Source organism: Trichosurus vulpecula, chromosome 1, assembly GCF_011100635.1.
Source record: "Trichosurus vulpecula isolate mTriVul1 chromosome 1, mTriVul1.pri, whole genome shotgun sequence".
Taxonomy (NCBI): domain Eukaryota; kingdom Metazoa; phylum Chordata; class Mammalia; order Diprotodontia; family Phalangeridae; genus Trichosurus; species Trichosurus vulpecula.
This window is the reverse complement of record NC_050573.1, coordinates 319,256,400-319,261,768: the sequence shown is the minus strand read 5'-3', so window position 1 is coordinate 319,261,768 and position 5,369 is coordinate 319,256,400. Positions and strand designations below refer to the sequence as shown.

General features: G+C 40.7%; 1 pseudogene; it reads right to left on the bottom strand.

Moving 5' to 3' along the window:
• Positions 1–2,421: 2,421 nt before the first annotated feature.
• LOC118855742 lies at positions 2,422–3,198 on the bottom strand (annotated as a pseudogene).
• Positions 3,199–5,369: the final 2,171 nt, after the last annotated feature.

Here is a 5,369-nt window from a genome sequence, read left to right as displayed (position 1 = left end):
AAATAGAGGACTTTCAATCTTTCTCAGCGAAAAGACCAGAACTGAATAGAAAATTTGGCTTTCAAACACAAAAATCAAGAGAAGCATGAAAAGGTAATCAAGAAACAGAAATTGCAAGGGACTTACTAAAGCTGAACTGTTTTGTTTACATTCCTACATGGAAAGATGATGTGTATAATTCATGAGACCTCAGTATTAGGGTAGTTGAAAGGAATATGCATATATATATATATATATGTTCATGTATATATATAAGTGAATGTGTATGTATGTATGTATCTATGTGTATATATATATACATGTGTATGTATGTATATATATGTGTGTGTGTGTGTATATATGTATATGTGCATATATATATGTGTATATATATATATATATATATGTAAAAGAGAGAGAGCAGACACAGGATGAGTTGAAGATGAAGGGAAGATATCTAAAAGAAATAAAATGAAATTAAGGGATGAGAGAGCAACATACTGAGAGAGGGAGATAGGGAGAGATAGAATGGGGTGGATTATCTCACATAAAGGTGGCAAGAGGAAGCAGTTCTGTGGGAGGAGGGGAGAGGGCAGGTGAGGGGGGAATGAGTGAACCTTGCTCTCATCAGATTTGGCCTGAGGAGGGAATACCATACATACTCAGTTGGGTATCTTACCCCACAGGAAAGAAGAGGGAGGAAGATAAAAAAAAAAATAAAAGGGAGGGGGATGATGAAGGGGAGGGCAGATGGGGGTGGAGGTAATCAAAACAAACACTTTCAAAAGGGAACAGGGTCAAGGGAGAAAATTCAATAAAGCGGGATGGGTTGGGAAGGAGCAAAATGTAGTTAGCCTTTCACAACATGAGTATTGTGGAAGGATTATACATAATGATACATGCATGGCCTAGGTTGAAGTGCTCGACTTCTTAGGGAGGGTGGGTGGGAAGGGAAGAGGGGCGAGAATTTGGAACTCAAAGTTTTAAAAACAGATGTTCAAAAACAAAAAAAAGAAGTTTTTGCATGCAACTAGAAAATAAGATACACAGGCAATGGGGTGTAGAAATTTATCTTGCCCTACAAGAAAGGAAGGGAAAAGGGGATGAGAGGGGAGGGGGGTAATAGAGGGGAGGGCTGACTGGGGAACAGGGCAACCAGAATATACGCCATCTTGGAGTGGGGGGGAGGGTAGAAATGGGGAGAAAATTTGTAATTCAAACTGTTGTGAAAATCAATGCTGAAAACCAAATATGTTAAATAAATAAATTTAAATAAAAAAAAAAGAAAAAAAATCCCTCTGAAATAAAACAATCTTCCATTTTCCATACTATGGCAGTCTAAAATAAAATTAAGACAATTCAAATTTTATTTCTCCCTTTAGTAACAGTGAGGCACCTTTAGCCTTGTATTTCTAGTCAACAGATTCATGGACACAGAAAGTTGCACAGAAAATGGCTGAAATCAAAACCACTACCATGCTACAACCATTGGAGAGATAGGCTGCCATATGAATTTCCACTGAATTGCTGGATGACTTTGTTACTGATGCTCAGCCATACAGAAATCAGGGAATGGAACAAACATCGTTCCTTATTTGGAATGAGACTTTCAGTTGCTTTGCAGAAGTCAACTCCTAAATGAGAGAAGTTGGTAAAATAATAGTATTTTACTGGTATTTGTAGTATTATACTGGTCCAAATATAGGCTGATCTCACCTAAAATCCTAAAATGAGATCTCTTTTAAAGGAAAAAAAAAGGATAGGTGTACAGTGAAAGTAACATCAATTGTAGGCCACATTTGGGTTTTTATACAAGCCATTTCTATTTGGACCAATACAAAAATGGAGCCTTAAGTATTCATCCAGAAAAAAATATAGATGTTGTTGATTATCTTTAAAAAGTATTTTTTCAGTGATTGCTCAGAAGATGTTTGCCCTGCAGTATGGAGTGGGAGGAAGGGCCACAATAATTAGGCCATTCTTTGTGGTTTATGACTTCCTAAAACAACCTTTTCACTATGGATGGAAAGTCCCCACCCATTTTATGAGATGGTCCCTGCCCTTCTGTTAAAAGGCTCAAGGTGACTTGGAACTATTGTGCTCTTAAACCAACCCAGGCATGATCCAGTAGCTCAGTTGGGTTCCCTGCTATTGTCCAGAGTGTAACAGAATGCCCTCAATCCTAGAGATTCTGGCCTAAGTTAAATACCCTGCCTGCCTAAGGAAAAAAATGCAATTTAAGGATAAAAAAAATGCAATTTAAGGATAAAATTCAACTAGAAGCCTTAGTGTGCTCTTTGAAAGGAGGAAATAGATTTAAGTGGTACCCAAAGCCTCTCTGATAACAAATATTGGTCAGGTATTCATAATTTGATTGACATTTCCAGTAAAGAAAAGATGTAACAATAGAAGAAACTTCCTACAAGGGAAAGGGGCAACATGGAGTTCTTGAGTTTCTGGCAAACAAAATTCTTCTTTTTTGATTCATATACAGTTAAGTTCATTTGATGTTTGATCCAGTGTCTGATGTAAACCCACATTCTCTTCTTTGGCCTGGGCAAATTTTTCTTCTGGGTCATCAATGTTTTTTTCCAGTTTTGCAACAGTTCTTTCTGCAAACTCAGCCCTGGTCTCAGCCTCTTTAAGTTTGTCAGACAGAAACTTGATTTCTTCTTCATAATTATTTTCTTTTTCAGAATACCTCTCAGATGTAGCCTCCAAGGATTGCAGGTTGTTGGTGACATTCTTCAGTTTCTCTGCCAGATCGCCACACTTAAGCTCTGACACCTCTTCACTCTCTTCTGCTCTCTCCAGCTCACCCTCAAGGATGAACAACTTACGGGCTACCTCCTCATATTTGCAATCAGTGTCCTCTGTGTCCTTCAACTGCATCTCCTGAATTTCCTTTTTCTTTTCCTCCTTCATCACCTGGGTCTCAATCACCTTCATTCCTCTTTCACTCTCATTGGCGGCCTTTTCCTCCTCTTCCAGTTTCTGCAGGGCTGTGGTCAGCTGTTCTTGGGCCCGGTACAACTTTTTCTCAACTAGCTGAATCCGTGGATTCAGAGCTGCCACATCTCCTTCAGCTTTCTTCCGCTGCTCTCACTTGCTGTCCAGCTCCTGCTGCAGGCTCTGAGCTCTGTCTTCCGCCTCATCTGCCTGCTGCTACAGCGCCTGGATTTTCCTTTTCACCACCTCCAGAGAGTTGAGGCCCGCCATGGGGACTAGGGGGCTCGGGGTATGGGGCACCGGACAGGACCGCCTGGGAGCGCTGGGGCTGGCAAGATTGGTGCTGCTGGTCTGCACTGGGAAGAGGAGCCGCAGTCCTGGTCCCAGAGCCCCAGCCTCCTTCCCAGGTTTTGGACTTCTTTTGCCATTTGGGTTAGTCTATTTTTAAGGTGTTATTTTCTTCTATATTTTTTGGGTCTCCTTTAGGAAGCAGCTGACCTGCTTTTCATGATTTTCTTGCATCACTCTCATTTATTTTCTCTATTTTTCCTCTACTTCCCTTACTTGATTTTCATAATCTTTTTTCAGTCCTTCCATGGCCCAATTCATATTTTTTCTTTGAAGATTTTGATGTAGGATCTTTGACTTTGTCATCTTCTTCTGGATGTATGTTTTGATCTTCTTTGTCACCAAAGTAAGATTCTACAATCCAAGGGTTTTTTTTTTGTTTGTTTGTTTTGTTTTGTTTTTTTTTAACATTGTCTGCTCATTTTTCCAGCCAATTACTTGACTTTTGAGTTCTTTGTCAAGGTATGACTCTGTGCCAGAGAGGAGAGTGCTCTGTCCCACGATTCAGGGGTTTTGTGCCACTGTTTTCTGAGCTACTTGTAGGCACCTGTAAATTTTCAGTTTTTCTGAGGTGGTATGATCCAAGGAGAGGTGTTTACTCCTCTACTTGTCTGTGTTGTGATCTGTGAGTTACCTTAAGCACTTTTTTTTTTCCTTGTTGGAACTGCTAGGAGGACTCCCTCTCCACAGCCACCACAAGCTCTTCCGCACCAATGCTCCTCTTCACCCCAGGACCACCAACCAGGACTGCGACCCAGATCCACGTATGGCAAAGCAAGAGAATCCCGCCTCAATACCAGAAAAGAGATCTCTGCACTCCCACTCTGATGAGCCATTTGATTCCACCCCCCCCCCACATCTGTGGTCCTGGAGCTCCAGAAGCAGCCTCTGCCCCTGCTGCTGCTGCCACTACAACCACATCTGCCACCCCAAGGCTGGGTTGGACTATGCCCTTCTCTTACCCAGGTCCAACAGAGTTTTTTCCACTGACCTGCTAAGTTGTCTTTGGCATTTGTGAGTTGAGAAGTCTGGAAATCACCATAGCTCAGTGATTCAGTGCCCTGAGTCCAGCTCCACCCAGTTTGCTCCTGCCTAGCCTGTGCTGAGGCGGCCCATGCTGAGCTCTGCTCCCCTCCCAGCACAGTGCTATAGACCCTTCCCAGCGACCATCCAGGACATCTTGGGCTGGAGACTTGTTTCACTCTGTGATTTAATGGATTCTATAGCTTTAGAATTTGTTTTTGGGCATTTGAAGGGGGAAGACAGGGCAATTGGGGTTAAGTGACTTGCTCAAGATCAGACAGCTAGTAAGTGTGTTAAATGTCTGAGACTGGATTTGAACTCAGGTCCTCCTAACTCTAGGGCCTGTGCTCTACACACTGTGTCACTTAGCTGCCCTCAGAATTTGTTTAGAGTCATTTTTTACAGGTGTTTGGAGGGATTTGAGGGAGAGCTCAAGCAAGTCCCTGCTTTTACTCTGCTACCTTGTCTCCACCCAGAACCCTCATTTTCTTTTTCCTTCTTCTTTCTTTTAATTCTGTACTTTCTGAGGTCAACCTTTAACTTTAGACATTATAACACTTGCAAAATATGAACCACATATGACCAATTCTTTGGCTTCTATGACTTATAACGTGCTACTTTATGAAGCAAATGGGTTTCTTTGTAAGCAATGTACTTGATATGCTATCTGCATTTCCATATGAAAATGGGATTATAGCTCAGAAGTACATGAAATAACATTGGGAAATCCTTTGATACCTGCGGTTTATTTTTAACATTGCAAATAAAATTTGTCTTGCTCCTTTGGTGAAGTTCCATCAGCTTCCCTGAAACAAAATGTGAAAAATTCTGGTAAGTTGTAATTTTATAAAGGCTTTTAAAATGTTTTTATTATTTATGTATTTTAAATTAGATTATGAATCTCTGAGAAGTAAAATAATATCAGATTAGTTTATTTTGCAAAGAGCTTTAATTTTCCAAATTAGAATGGAAATTGGAAGGGTTCCAACAGTTTTAAATGGCTCTCCATCATCCCAGGCCAAAGTCTTGATCACCTTTAAATTAAGTGCTTATAAAAATTGAAAGTGCTC